The sequence below is a fragment of the Typopeltis vanoorti genome, chromosome 9, assembly GCF_054136105.1.
Source record: "Typopeltis vanoorti isolate ZY-2024b chromosome 9, IOZ_Tvanoo_1.0, whole genome shotgun sequence".
NCBI lineage: Eukaryota > Metazoa > Arthropoda > Arachnida > Uropygi > Thelyphonidae > Typopeltis > Typopeltis vanoorti.
Window position 1 is genome coordinate 74,777,597 of NC_143557.1, and position 13,958 is coordinate 74,791,554.

General features: G+C 35.0%; 1 protein-coding gene across 1 annotated transcript in view; it reads left to right on the forward strand.

Moving 5' to 3' along the window:
• Window positions 1-13,958, forward strand: part of sl (small wing phospholipase C gamma 1) — a 546,737-nt gene that overhangs the window by 268,514 nt on the left and 264,265 nt on the right. The window lies entirely within an intron of this gene.

A 13,958-nucleotide genomic window follows, 5' to 3' on the forward strand; every position in this document is an offset into this window, starting at 1 on the left:
TTTTTTTAAGTGGGGTGGAAAGAAATATGAGACTGAGTAGATTATCTTTAATTGAAAAGTCCTTACAATAAAATGCTGCATGCATTATCAGCGGGATTCAAATTCAGGTCTTTTTAAATCAGAGCACACATATTGTTCTTTCAGCTGCACTGTAGAATCTTTTATATATATATATATCTTAAATAGGCTCTGTATAACCAGAATAAAAATTACCTTGCTGAATTCCAGTTGTTACACTTCTTTGATTACCCTAAATTGATAGAGGCAGATTATTGATTTCGTGTTATACAGTAATGTCTTTTCTATTAGACATTGTAAAAACATAAGTAATTTGAGTTTCATTACTCAGTGATCTTATTAACTAATGTAATTCCTTTGAAGATTGCAAGACCAGTGTAGTTGTTTTTTTGAAAGTTTAAAAGTTTGAAATTCTTATGAACACAGAAAATTTCATCTACCATACAGCAGAATTACCTTGCTTAACTGCTGTCAGTTATTATCTGTCTATGCCACATAAGTTATATAAATGGTGAGCAAAAAACCTATACATGAAAGTGTATATATTGGATCATGAAATTAATATACTATTATTTTAAAATTGATATCCAGTGGGTGTCTGTTTAACATGACGTTGCTTAACATATCTGCATTAATGTGATTTTTCTTTTGAATGTGATCAAATTTCCTACATTATGATTTACCAAGGCACAGGAATTTATTTATTTTCCTCCTCAATTGAAACCAATGCAATATCATTAGTGATAAATATGTACTTAAAAATACCAAATCCACAGGATGTCATGCCACAAAATAAATATTAAACAGAAATATGTTGATGCATTTTTTCATATCCACCAAATTTTGAGCTTTTTTTTTGTGTGTGTGTGTGTGTGTGTGTGTGTGTGTGTGTGTGTGTTTATGCATTAGTTAGAAATTTGTTTTTGTTTCATTAGTCAGGGAGAAAGAACAAATCTTCAGTGTTTCATCTGGTCTCATGAAGTAAACTAAAAGATCATGTAGGTAGGTACCAAAGTGAAAAAGAAGTGTTATTTCAACTTTTTTTTTTTTGCTTTGGTACTGCCTAACATTTTGGCACTAAATAAGAAAATAAATAATGGTGTTTTGTTCCAGTATGTTATTTTATGTAAATAATAGTACAGTAGAATCCGCTTAATGTGATCGAGGATATTATCAATTGGCTATTGTTATCAAAATCAGTCGGTCCCAAACACTGTTTAAAATGAATTAAAAATAATCTGTCTATTATAATTGAAGTTCCAGTTATTTTTATCAAAATCCTCGAATGTTTATCGTTTTGCATATCAGAATTCTATGAAATAAGGGTTAATCAGGAGAAATTTTGACAAAGAACATTTGTTGAAATCTGACTTTTTTTGGTAATCTTCCTTTAATCTTATTCTTCCATAAATCTTATATCTTCCAGACAAATGCAGGTGGGTAATCTTAAATCTTCCAATTAGACTGTATAAATACAGTCTAATTGTGATTTTTTGAGTTTATTTTCGTATTCTCTTTCAGTAAGTGAATTTGACTTTAAGTGCTCGTTAAAATATCCCTTAGCATTATTGTAGAAGCAAGTAAAAAACATAAATTTATCTTTTCAAGAAAAGCAAAGAATTTTGGAGTGCTATGATAAGTTGTCCAAAATTAATCAGCATAGTGAGGCTGTACATTTTAAAATTTCACAATTACTCTTGTGTATGGTCTTAAAAAAACAGATCAAAGATTAAAACTTCAGTTCTTATGAATGAGAACATGCATTGGAAGAGAACCCGATCTGGTAAGGATACTCAAGTTGAATCCGCATTAAAAATTTGGTTTAGTAATGTTCGTGAAAAGAATGCTTTGATTAATCGGCCTTTGATGCATCAAAAAGCAGAAGAACTTGCAAAAACAATGAGCACAGAAAATTTCACTGCACCTGATGGATGGTTTAACAGGTGGAAAAAGCAAGAGGATATTGTGTACAAGCATATTCATGGTGAATCAAAAAATGCTGATTTTTTATCAGCTGATGCATTGATTAACACTGAGTAACCAAAAATTGTTGCTGAATATTCTCCCGAGGATATTTACAATGTAGACGAAACAGGACTCTATTTTCGTGCAGTGCCTGAGTATACTTATTTGTTTAAGTATGAAAGTACAGGTATCCCTTGCTTAACACAGGATTTGATTAACGCTGCGAAACTAATTGCGGCAATCCCTTGATATATGCGGCAAGAGTTTTGATTAATGCACCTTTAACCCTGCAGAGCTCGCAGCTGATCTGACAGATACATGCAAAATGTTTAATATAAATATTCTTACACAATTCAGTGTATAGCTTGGAGGTCATGAGTAGCTGTGCATTCATATGTTATGAGTGATATTCCGCACTGTTTTTTGCTGTCAGTTTGGTTTAACACATCTTATGTAAAGGTTTGTGATATTTGACAGTAAATTGTATCTAAGAGATACCGCGACCTCCGATATCAGTATAGTATGGTTTAGTTGTTTTTTTTTATTCTTTGTTCAATAATTTCTAGATTGTAACTGAAAATAAATAAACCGTCATGTATTACTGAAATAGAGAGCCAAAGGCTTATTTATCATACATCTCCTCTAGGAGATGTGCTTTACATTATGGAAAATACTAAGGAAAGTGATCTGGAGCTTACTACAAGTTTCCCATAAGGTTGCTTATGCTTGAATCCACTGAAACGTTTAGTTTCTATATATTCGGCACGAAACTCTTGTAGTTTCTATATTCGGCTATGAAATAATGATGAATTCAATATCCACTTAATTTGTATCATCATGTATTATATTTGCAGTTTTTTTCTTTATGTTTTATTGCTCGTTTGCGAAGTCTGGAGAGTCATTTTGCTTGTTATCGTAGAATATATGCTGATAAGAAAAAATCTAAAACTATTCAAACGACTCTTGATAACTTCTTTTGATAAAAAAATTGCAGTAAATAATGAAGGTACAAGTATTTATTAAACATTTACTTTGCATTCATTTTTTATCTTTCCTAAAAGAGTACCATATAAAACGAATTATTATCGATCACGGACGAATTGTAATTTTTACCATTGATTATTAGATTTGATTAACGCGATTTTGATATATGTGGTAACATCGAGGGATTAATTAACCGCGTTAACCGAGGGATACCTGTACTAAAGGATTTAAATCTTCAAAAGAGCGACTGACAGTTCTTTGTTGTGCTAATATGAAAGGTGAGAAATGAAAACGACTAGTGATTGGAGAAAGTAAAAATCCTTAGTGTTTTAAAGGTGTCAGAAGTTTGCCTGTTGACTAGTGTTCAAATGCTTGGGTGACTAATGAAAATTTTCAAAAATTGGTTAGTTAAGTGGGATCTTAAAGCAAAAAATTGTTGTTAGTAGACAACTACACTGCACACACACACAAACAATTTATTGTTAAAGAACTTCAAAGTAATTTTCTTGCCTTTGAACACTACATCGTTAATTCAATCATGTGACCAAGGCATCATACGAGGTTTTAAAGCTTATTATCGCAGGGAAGTTCATGCAAGAATTATAGTTGAACTTGATTATATAAAAGAGCAATCTGATGCAAGTGCAATTGCAAAAAAGATTTCCCTTCTTGATGCATTGCATTTGGTAGCAATGTCATGAAGCAAGTCTCAGAGAAGACTATTGAAAACTGCTCTGAAACTCCTTCTGAAGTATTTGAATATCTTACGAATGAAATTTTTGATAAAACCTCGGACAGTATGTCAAAAGAAGAATTTGAAAATTGGTTGGATATAGTAGCCACCACTTCAGCGTTGTTGAAGTGGCGGCTACCATGACAGTGTCGGAAATATGGCAGGCTGCTTCCGATGAGAACCTTAAACTAATACAAGTATAGAAGAACAAATTTTAGAAGCTCCTCCAACCAATGCCCAGATGCATGAAGTTCTACAAATACTTCGTAGATCATTTAGGCAAATGCAGGCCATGTTGTCTGTCGTTCAAAGACATGACAGATAACACTAGATAAGTTTTTAAATAAATTTTACGTTGTTGCTTATTAAAAAGTTTTTTATAACAATAAATTAAAAAAAAATAATGTTCATAAAAAATAAATTGGAATAAATGATGCTATTGTTATTGAAAAGCGACTGTCCCAAGTGATTACAATAAGTAGCATCGACTGTATTAATAATTATTGTTATATCTGCAAATTTGCTTATGGATTTAATATTAAATTAATGTTGCAGATTTCTGAAATGTTAATACTGAATTGCAACTATTATAACATTCCAAAATTTTATATAGTTAAAATTTTAATTATACATATAAAAATTTCAATTTTATTTCAATTAATTGCATTTTTTTTCTGTTTTTCTTCTGCTTTCCAAATATCCTGTTCATTTAATTACAAAATTAGGTAATATGAGATTATTATTGAAGATTATCATAGAATAGAACTTGTTCTCTTTTTAGTAAACCATTTTTTTTTTAGTAAAACACTTGAATTTCTTTCCAGTCCTTTAAATGTTTGAAGATTTTGTTTGTCTTTACTTTCTGTAATCTGTCAGTTCCTTTTTTATCAGAGACCCACTAACTTGATTCTTGTTTTATTCATTTCGTTTGTTCTGGTCTTTTAATCTTGCTTTTGTCTAGAAATTGGAAGGCCGATTTTTCCTTTTAGTTGTATTTAGCATGAGTTTCTGAACCTTTCGTAGATATTACCCAGTCTTTTAAGCTATTTAATATTTTAAATAGCAGACTTGAATCTGCATAGAGGTACCTTTTTTAATTATTATTATTCAAGTCCTTATCCTAATTAAATAGCTGGAACTTAGTTTTAAATTAGAAATTTATTCTAATTTAAATTATTCTAAATTACCTACCCATGGATGTTGTTCCTTCGTAATTGGATTCCAGTATTAAATGTGAGTTGTATAGGCATGTTATATTGAATAAAGTTCGAAAAAAATCTAAAATTATATAATTTCTAAAGAAAAAAAAGGAATGAAAACGAGAAATAAAAACCCAGAATTTGAAATTAATTAAATATTGGAATTGTAATGTATGTGCTTTATAAGACAACAGGTAGTATTTATTATTATTATTATTAACATCTGACCTCCATGGAGTTGGAGACTCATCGTGGGAGGTGCACACTTCTTCTTCTGCAGCTTATCCCACTTAAGTAGGGTCACTGTTTTTAATGAGTCTTCTCCACATCCTCTGGCTATCTTAGAGCAAAGTTCACATTAGTTTAATCGGCTTATAGACATGACCCCGAACAGCTGCGATGCAAAGTCTGAGGCACGTGCAAAGGCCTCCACGTAGGAGACATATCGGAGAGAAGATAGCACGGAGTGCAAAAGGCTTAGGTACCGTCAGCAATCGGTGACGTAGTAGGGGTTGCAGTCGCGAAGAATATAAAAGATTTGGCAGCGTGAGCTTGGGGCTTTTTTCTTGGTTCGTGCCTCTCTCCACTTGGTTTCGGGTTCCGGTAGAAGTCGTTCGTGCGGACGGGAAGAACGATGATTAACGACAGCCATGCAGTCAGGTAGCAGTCTGGTCCAGGCATAGCAGTGGCACAGCTAAACAGCCAGTGAAGACTGCAGCTTTATGCAAAACCATGCACACCCATCCGTCAGAGTAGTATCACAATCATCGGCACAGGAGTGACTCGTGAACGTAATCACTAGTTGGCAAAATCGGAGGACAACAGGTAGCAGATTGAGGAAACTAGCCGAGAGGAGTCAGCAAAGATTGATCGAGAGGAAATTCCTGCTTAGTCCACTTTTATTTGTCCATTGAACTGTGAACAGAGCTAGGAAGAGTTAATGTGCTAATGTAATAAGTGATAGGACTTGCTTATATATGACAGCACTCTAGTACTTTAACCTGTGGTAAATTGTTGTAATTCTAGAAATATATTGTCCTTGAATCATTTTCGGTGTGTTAAAATCTAATCTTTGGATATCGAGTAGTTATTCACTTGCATAGCTGTGATAAGTTAATGAGAATAGCACAGTTTGATTTGCTGATGTCTTTTAGTGTAATGCTTTAATTTTAATTAGATCTTGTCTGATAGATTGGTGTTACCTGCAGGAACAAAATTTTTATGTTTAGAATAATTTTGATTACTATGTACAATATCTTAGGTAAAGAAAACAAGAATGCTTATTTATTCTAAGTAAATTGCCTGATTTCTCAAACCAATGCACTGCTTTCTTAAATTAGAACCTGTATAAAAAAATTCAAGCATGGGGGGGAACTGGTTACGACTCCTAATTGGAGAAAGTAATTTAAGGGCTTGTTGATTACTAGATTCCAAGATCGTGTGACAGTCTGCGTGTTAACTCTCTGACAAGGAGATTTCTCTTGTCTAGGAATTAAGATAGCGCAGCTTCAAAAAATAAATTTTTCTTAATTCTGAAAAGGAGTTAACTCCAGAATTGCAACCAAGGAAAATTGGCCCTAGCCTAAGGCATTCTCTTTTTTTGTAGGATTTGCACACGTGATCTATTGGAATGATAGATCACTGAAGAAATAGGTTTTAGCTAAGATACCATACTAAGTAACGGGATGAGAGATAAAATCATAACAAGATAGTAATTAAGATAATAAAACATAAAATAAATAAATATACACTTAAGAGAAAAAAAAGATATAACACCATCATCTCTCCTAGATCTTTCATCTCCTCTACTTCCTTTAAAGTTTCCCCACCAAGTATACTTCGCAACCCATCGTTGCTTACCAAATCCCAAAACCTTAACCATTGAACTAACAGTTCCACTTGTCCATTCATGCAACTTTTCAAGTCCTCTTGTAATGCCACAACATCTGCTTGACTGCATTGCTCTCCCCAGTTATGCATCATCTGCAAACAGCTGCATATCACTTGTTAAACCCATCACAATATCATTAACATACAAATTTGAACAACAATGGTCTCAAAACTTATCTTTGTGGTACACTAGTGACTTTCCTCTTTTGGTATACTGCCCCCCCCCCCCCCCCCCCCATATACAACTTTCTGATACCTATCTCACAGCCAGTCATTGATCCAACTCAAAAGTCTGTTATCCAATCCCATCTGTTTCAATTTATTCCCAGCTTGTCGTGTGGCAGTTTATCAAAAGCTTTTGCAAAATTAGAGTACACTAGTGTATATGCATCTTCCCTGTCCAAGGTATTTGTCACCTTGTTATAGTACATAAGTAAGTTAGTGAAACATTCCATAACTTTTGCTTCTACATCCTTGCATTCTTTCACTCCCTCAGTTTCTCTGGCTTTCGTTTCATTTCCGTTTCTTTCATATACACCATCTTATGGCTTTTCAGTCAGTTTCGCATTCTTTGCCTCGTGGTCCAATAACATAATCACACTTCCAACAAATCCATACTTTCTCTCATCTCTCTCTCTCTCTCTCTCTCCACAAATACATCTTTTGCACTCACAACATCAAATCATTTTTGCAAAGTATGTTGCCAATGCCACTTGACTTTCACGATGCTTGCCTAGTAGCACCGGTCGACGCCTGCATGGTTGACCTCATGACCACCATTGTGTTATACTTAAAGGCAGTTTAAACTAATAAATATGGTAGAATTCATGCCATAAATCATGCTATCAAAAATAAATAATAAAACCTTAAACTTCATGAAATATTGCCAATTATTATTCAAAATAGCATCTTTCTGGAGCTCTTTGTAACACTACACAACTTACAGCCTAGTGGATCTATTTTAACATTAAAATTTTCTAAGTATCCCATGATGCTGTGTTAGGCCATTTTATTATCATCCTGATATGTTAAGAATAAATTAAAAAGCAAAAGGAAAATGAATTTGTTTCAACGAGTGAGCTGATTTCCTTATTTATATGGACGATGTGAGGTGGACTGCTTTTGATTAACAGATAGATTGAATAATATTTTATTTAGTAGCCGATTTCATGAAATTATGCAAGATCTGTTGCAGTTAATATTGTAATTGGATTTGTTTTAATCGCAAATGTTTCCAGTAGGTGCAGTCCATATTTTTAGAAAGTCAATTATTGTGATATTCTCAGTATCAGGAATATGTTTGTATTGTTAGGACGTACTGCTATTTCTAATGTTGGGTTGTCTTATCAGATTATTTTTACTGGAATTTGGGTTGTTTTTCAAACAAAATATAAATGTTTTGTATGCCAGTGAAAAAAAAATGGAAGCCATGTTATTGAAAGCAAGAAAATGAATTGATGTATGTTAACAATGTAAGATAGTGAATGATAGAGCTTAGAATGAGAGCATAAAATAAGTAACTAAAAGTAATGTATATGGTGAAGTGATGGTAAACAGTGAAATAGCATGTTTATGTTGCTTTATTTTTATTTACGTTACTTTTACAAAACGGGAGCTAGAGCAACTGGTAAAACCATTGTCATGTCATGCTGCAGGCGGGAGAATGAAAGAAAATGCAAATTCGGAAGGTACGAAAGTGTGACAAAATGGAAATAAGGATCAGGTATTGTATGGAGATTATGATAAGAGAGATATTTAATGAGCAAGTGACCCAAGCATGTTTCCCAGGTGTGAAAATCAAGGGTGCTAGTAATGCTGTTAATTTGCAGAAGGGAGAAGCGAAAGAGGTGATTGTTATGGCAGGAACAAATAATTTGAAAGGGGAGAAATATGCAATGAGAGAAGATATGAAAGAGTTGTTGAAAGAAGCAAAAATGAAGAGTAAGGAAGTAAAAATTGTGAAGAAATGAGAAGAAAGGCCATGATTGCTAATGAGTCAATGAAAAGATTATGCAGGAGGAATGGTGTGCAGTTTACTTGGTGGCGTAGCTAGGGAGGGGAGCTTGCCCCAGACAGCACTTTGAACCTTACCCTATATGTCTTTTGACTTTTTGTAGTATTTTTAGTGTGTATTGAGAGGGATGGCAAACTCGGGGACCACCCCGGCCTGTAAAAGCTCTAGCAATGCCACTGAGTTTACTGATGTATGGAGTGAATTTGATGGATGAAAGAACTTATATGTGTGCCTGCCGGACTATATTTAAATAGTTTTCAAGTTAGACATTTGGAGAAAGTGTTGTTTAATAAGAGTTTGGAAGTGCAAAACCCTGGGAAATTAGAGATATTAGGGAGGTGGATGAAATCAAGCACGTGTCTGGCCATTCTGATTGATTATGCAATCCTAAATGTGATTTCACAGGCTTCAGTTCAAATGGGTTGGTAATGACTGCACAAGGGTAATTGTGGATACAAGGGGGTGTTGAAATGCATTTACGCAAATGAAAGAAGAATAAGGGAGAGGAAATGATTTTAGCATTGTCCAACTTTATGGCCAAAATTTGCAGTTATCAGTGAAACCTGGTTGACAAAAAAAAAAAAAAATTATATAGTTACAGAGATAGAATGTAAAGGGTATTGTATTTTCAGGGGGGATATAGGGAATAGGACAGGAGGTGGGGTATTACTGATATGAAAGCTGAAGAATTACAAGCAACAAATTAGCAGTTAAAGAGGATTTTAGGTTTGTGGGAGATTGTTCATTTGATGCTATTGAGTGTGAGATAGAGGCACTCAAAATATATTGTTGAGTGCTGCTATATAAATTATAGACTAGGAAGATCCACAGGAAGATGGGGATGCCATGTATCGGCAGATTAGCACAATGAATATAGGCTGAACAATAATTATGGGAGACTTTAATTATGGGGACGTACATTGGAGGGAGGAAAGGGGGGGGGGGCATGGCAAAATGGAAGTGAAATTTATACAGTTGCTAAGGGATAATTGAAACATGAAACAAAATGTTATAGACGGGACAAGGGATTTGAGAGTGTTGAATCGATACAGCAACAGAAGATATATCCGTAATTAAGGTAGACACTGCCTCCAACTGGGGAGAGTAGCCATGCAGTCTTGCTCTGGGAAGTTGCCAAATGTGGAATTCTGTCAAAAAAGGTTTATGTTGAACTATAAAGCTGGTAATTAGAACAGACTTAGGAGTTATCTTGGAGCAGTGCCATGGCTTGAGAAGCTAAAGGACAGGAAATAATAAAAGGAGTGCATGGGAAATGGTCAGAGATTTTGATAGAAGCAGTATCAGACTGCATACCCAAGGTCAGAAGGATAAACCAAGTGGGAATTAAGTGGATGTGTAGAGATATAAAGCAAGAGCTGCAAAAAAAAGGAAAACACTGTGGAGGGAATATAAAGAAAAAAAGGTGATCAGCATACCCATTAGCAATACAGAGTGCATACAAGAAAGGTGACTAGTTTGGTAAGAGAGGCCAAATCATATTATGAGAGAAAGTTAGCCAAGTAGGCCAAAGTAAACTCAAAATAGTTTTTTCATTATGTAGCAAGTAAGAGAAAAAAAATGACTATGGTAGAAATCAAAGATACCAAGAATTTATATACTTGGTTTAATCCTTTATCCAAGTGTAAGCAAACAAATTTTGCGTCTGAAGTATTTTCAGGACTGGGGCAGCTCGTGGTAAAGGTGGTATGACTTAACATCACTTGCCTTAGTATCCCATAATGCAAAGCACGTCTACTTGCAGACATGTATAATGCCATTCATTATGGGAAGGATCATGTTATAGGAAAATATGACTTCTGCATTACTTCAACCTTGGTATCACCTCTGGCTCTTACTGAAGAGACCTCAATAAAGGTTAAGACCTGTCTGGGTAGCGACCCTTTCCATAATGCATGGTGTTATACATGTCTGCAAGGAGATGTGCTTGGCATTATGGGTACTAAGGCAAGTGATGTGAAGTCATACCACAAGTTGCCCCAGCCCTGAAAATACTTCAGGTGCAAACTTTGCTTACACTTGGATAAAGGATTAAATCAAGTATATAAATTCTTGGTATCTTTGATTTATAGTATAACAAGTGAAAAAAAAAACTTCCAACATGATTATGGTAGGATGACTTTAAACAGTGCTCATGGTGACAGAGGCAACAGAAATAGTTGAATTGCTGAGGTGATAGAGATGCATATTAAAACTGAGGTAGTGAACAGGAGGTGCTCAGTATATTAAAAAAATATGAATGTAAACACAGCAGTGGGACTGGATGGTATGTCGGTCCATGTATTACGTGAATGTGTAAGAGAATTGGCATTGCTTCTGATGAAGTTGCTCAATCTATGTCTCAGCTCTGCAGAATTCTAGGGGGGAGTGGCAAGAGGGTAAGACAGAGGTAGCAAACTACAGACCAGTTAATATATTAGGAGTGGTTGTTAAAGTATTGGAAAAGTTGGTTAAAGATACAATCCAATAGTGGGTGGATAGGGATGTGATACTCTATAGTGGGCAGCATGGATTGATAAGTGATAGCATCTGTCTTAGTAATTTATTCACATTTTATATGAAATGACAAGTGGATTTGGAATGAAGAAGAATTGGATAAAGAAAATGGCTACACCATGATATTGTTGGACTTTGCAAAGTCATTTGACATAATACCAAATGGAAAACTATTACAAAAGTTGGAGCAAATGGGAATGGATATGAAGCTAGTAGCATGGAAAGGTGTGGCTGGCAGACAGGCAACACCAGAGAGTAGTATATGGTGGAGTGGAATCAAGGATAATGAGGATGATTAGTAGAGTACCTCAGGGTTCTGTACTAGGGCCACTACTCTTTAAATTTGTATATCAATGATATAGGGATGATGGAGAGACTGAGAAGAAAGGATGCAGGATACAAGCTGGATGGAGGAACTGGGGAGAGATGGCTGGAGTGCTTTGCAATAAGAGGGTGCTGATCAATCTAAAAGGCAAAATCTACAGGACACTAGTGAGACCAGCTATGTCGTATGTTATGGAAACTGTGGCTGTGATGAAAAATAACATCAGCAGGATGGAGATAGCAGAGATGAGAATGCTTAGGTGGATGTGCAGTGTGACCAGAAAGGATCATCTGAGAAATGACTTTGTAAGGGAAACAGTGAAAGTTACGAACTTAGGAGCAAAGATACAGGAGGTAAGGTTGAGATGGTTTGGTCATGTTACGAGGAGGGAGGACGAGTATGTGGAAAGAAAGGTCATGCAGATGGATGTGCAGGGGAGGAGGAGGTGCAGATGGCCAAAGAAGAGATGGAGGGAGCTGGTGGAGGAGGACTTGAGGGTGAAGAACTTGGATGTGGTTACAGCCCAAGACAGAAGGATGTGGAGAAGACTCATTAAAAATAGCAACCCTACTTAAGTGGGATAAGCTCCAGAAGAAGAAGAATTCATTTGTTTACTGATGCAAAACTGGGAAGGATGATAGTTAATAAAGGTGAGTAAATATCCCTGCAGGATGATTTAAATAAATTGGCATTGTGAGCAAAGGATAATGATTATCAATTTAATGTTGCAAAATATAAGGTTGTGCACTTCAGGTTGAAAAGGTTACATATGGTACTGGATTGCAGGAAATTGATGATGCTAGGGACTTCGGGATAATGGTGGACAGAGTTTAAAGTTCAGAGGACATATTCAAAAGTTGGTAAAATAGCTTAAAAGGATTACTAGGATGTTGAAAAACACTCTAACAAGTAAAGATAGAGAAGTTATTCCTCTTTTTAAGGCTATGGCTCAGCCACATCTTGACTACTATGCACAGATTTGGTTACCAAGGTTTCTGGGAATTCAGAGTTAGAGAATATTGAGATGAGTAACTAAGCTGTTGCCTGATCTATGGAATGCCCCTATGAAGATAAGTTGAAGGTTTGTGGGTTACAAAGTTTAGTTGATAGGTAGCAAAGAGGGAACATGATAGAAACCTTTACTGGATTTATAAAATTGATGCAAGTGAAATTTTTGAATATATGACAAATAGAGAACTGGGGGAGTGGGGGGGGGGGCAGCCATCCATGGAAGTTTTGTAAGAGTGTGGTTAGTAGGGGTGGGGGGTGCAGACTCGATTTTTTGCATGGAGAGTGGTGAAGGGGTGGAATGTATTGCCAGAATTATTTGTGAGTTCCCTGACAGTGAATGAGTTGAGGAGAGGTGTGATTGGTTTTTCTGTGCATTCGTGAGCAATATCCATTGCTCACAAATGCACAGAAAAAAATCTCTTCAACTATTCGTGAGCAATGGATATTGCTCACAAATAGTTGAAGAGAATGTAGTTCTTCTTTTAGTGTTATCTCCTGTAATAGAGATCACCCTTTTTTTCAGTATATGTATAATACCTAATTTTTGTGATATATGGTGCCATGAAGAGAAATGTAGGTAATGGTTTACCTACAGTAACCTGTATGAGTGGGCTAAGAGAAAGAGGCCTCTTTTTGCTTTTTTCGAAATTAAAACATCTAGGAAAGGTAATTTTCCTTCATTTCAAGTTATAAAGTGAATTTAATTTTATGGTTGAAGGAGGTAACAGATTAAAGAAAATCGTGTAACTCAGCCAATAGAAATAGAAATCCAACTCACAAACCAGAACCTGACCCAAATACTTTTAAGCAGAGGGAGGAATGGCAAAGGACCTAGATATTAATACATAGAGATGTTATGCATATTAATATCATTGAATAAAACAATGCAAATAAACAAAAAAAAAAAATTGTCATAATTTCAATCCAAGAATAAAAATCATTAATAGAAAAGTTTTTGATTTGAAAAGCTCTCAAGAATCTTGACTTTTTGTTAATGCAAAGTTTCTGCCCATCTACAAATGAGTCCAAATAAACCCTAAACAGTGTATGGTGAGTGAAGTCTTTTACTTATATATAACAGGACTCATATTTTGTTATGTATACATAGTGAATGAGAGACAGCATGTAATCCTAGTTCTCTGAATGAGCATAGAATCACTTATACTGAGGCAGAACTATACAGAAGATTAGCAGCTTCCAAATAAGAGCATAGCATTTTCAGAAGTTCAATTTCGTAAAAATAAAATGAACTTCTGGAGTTTTAGCTTGGTATAAAAATACTTAAGTGTAAGAATTAATGAATAA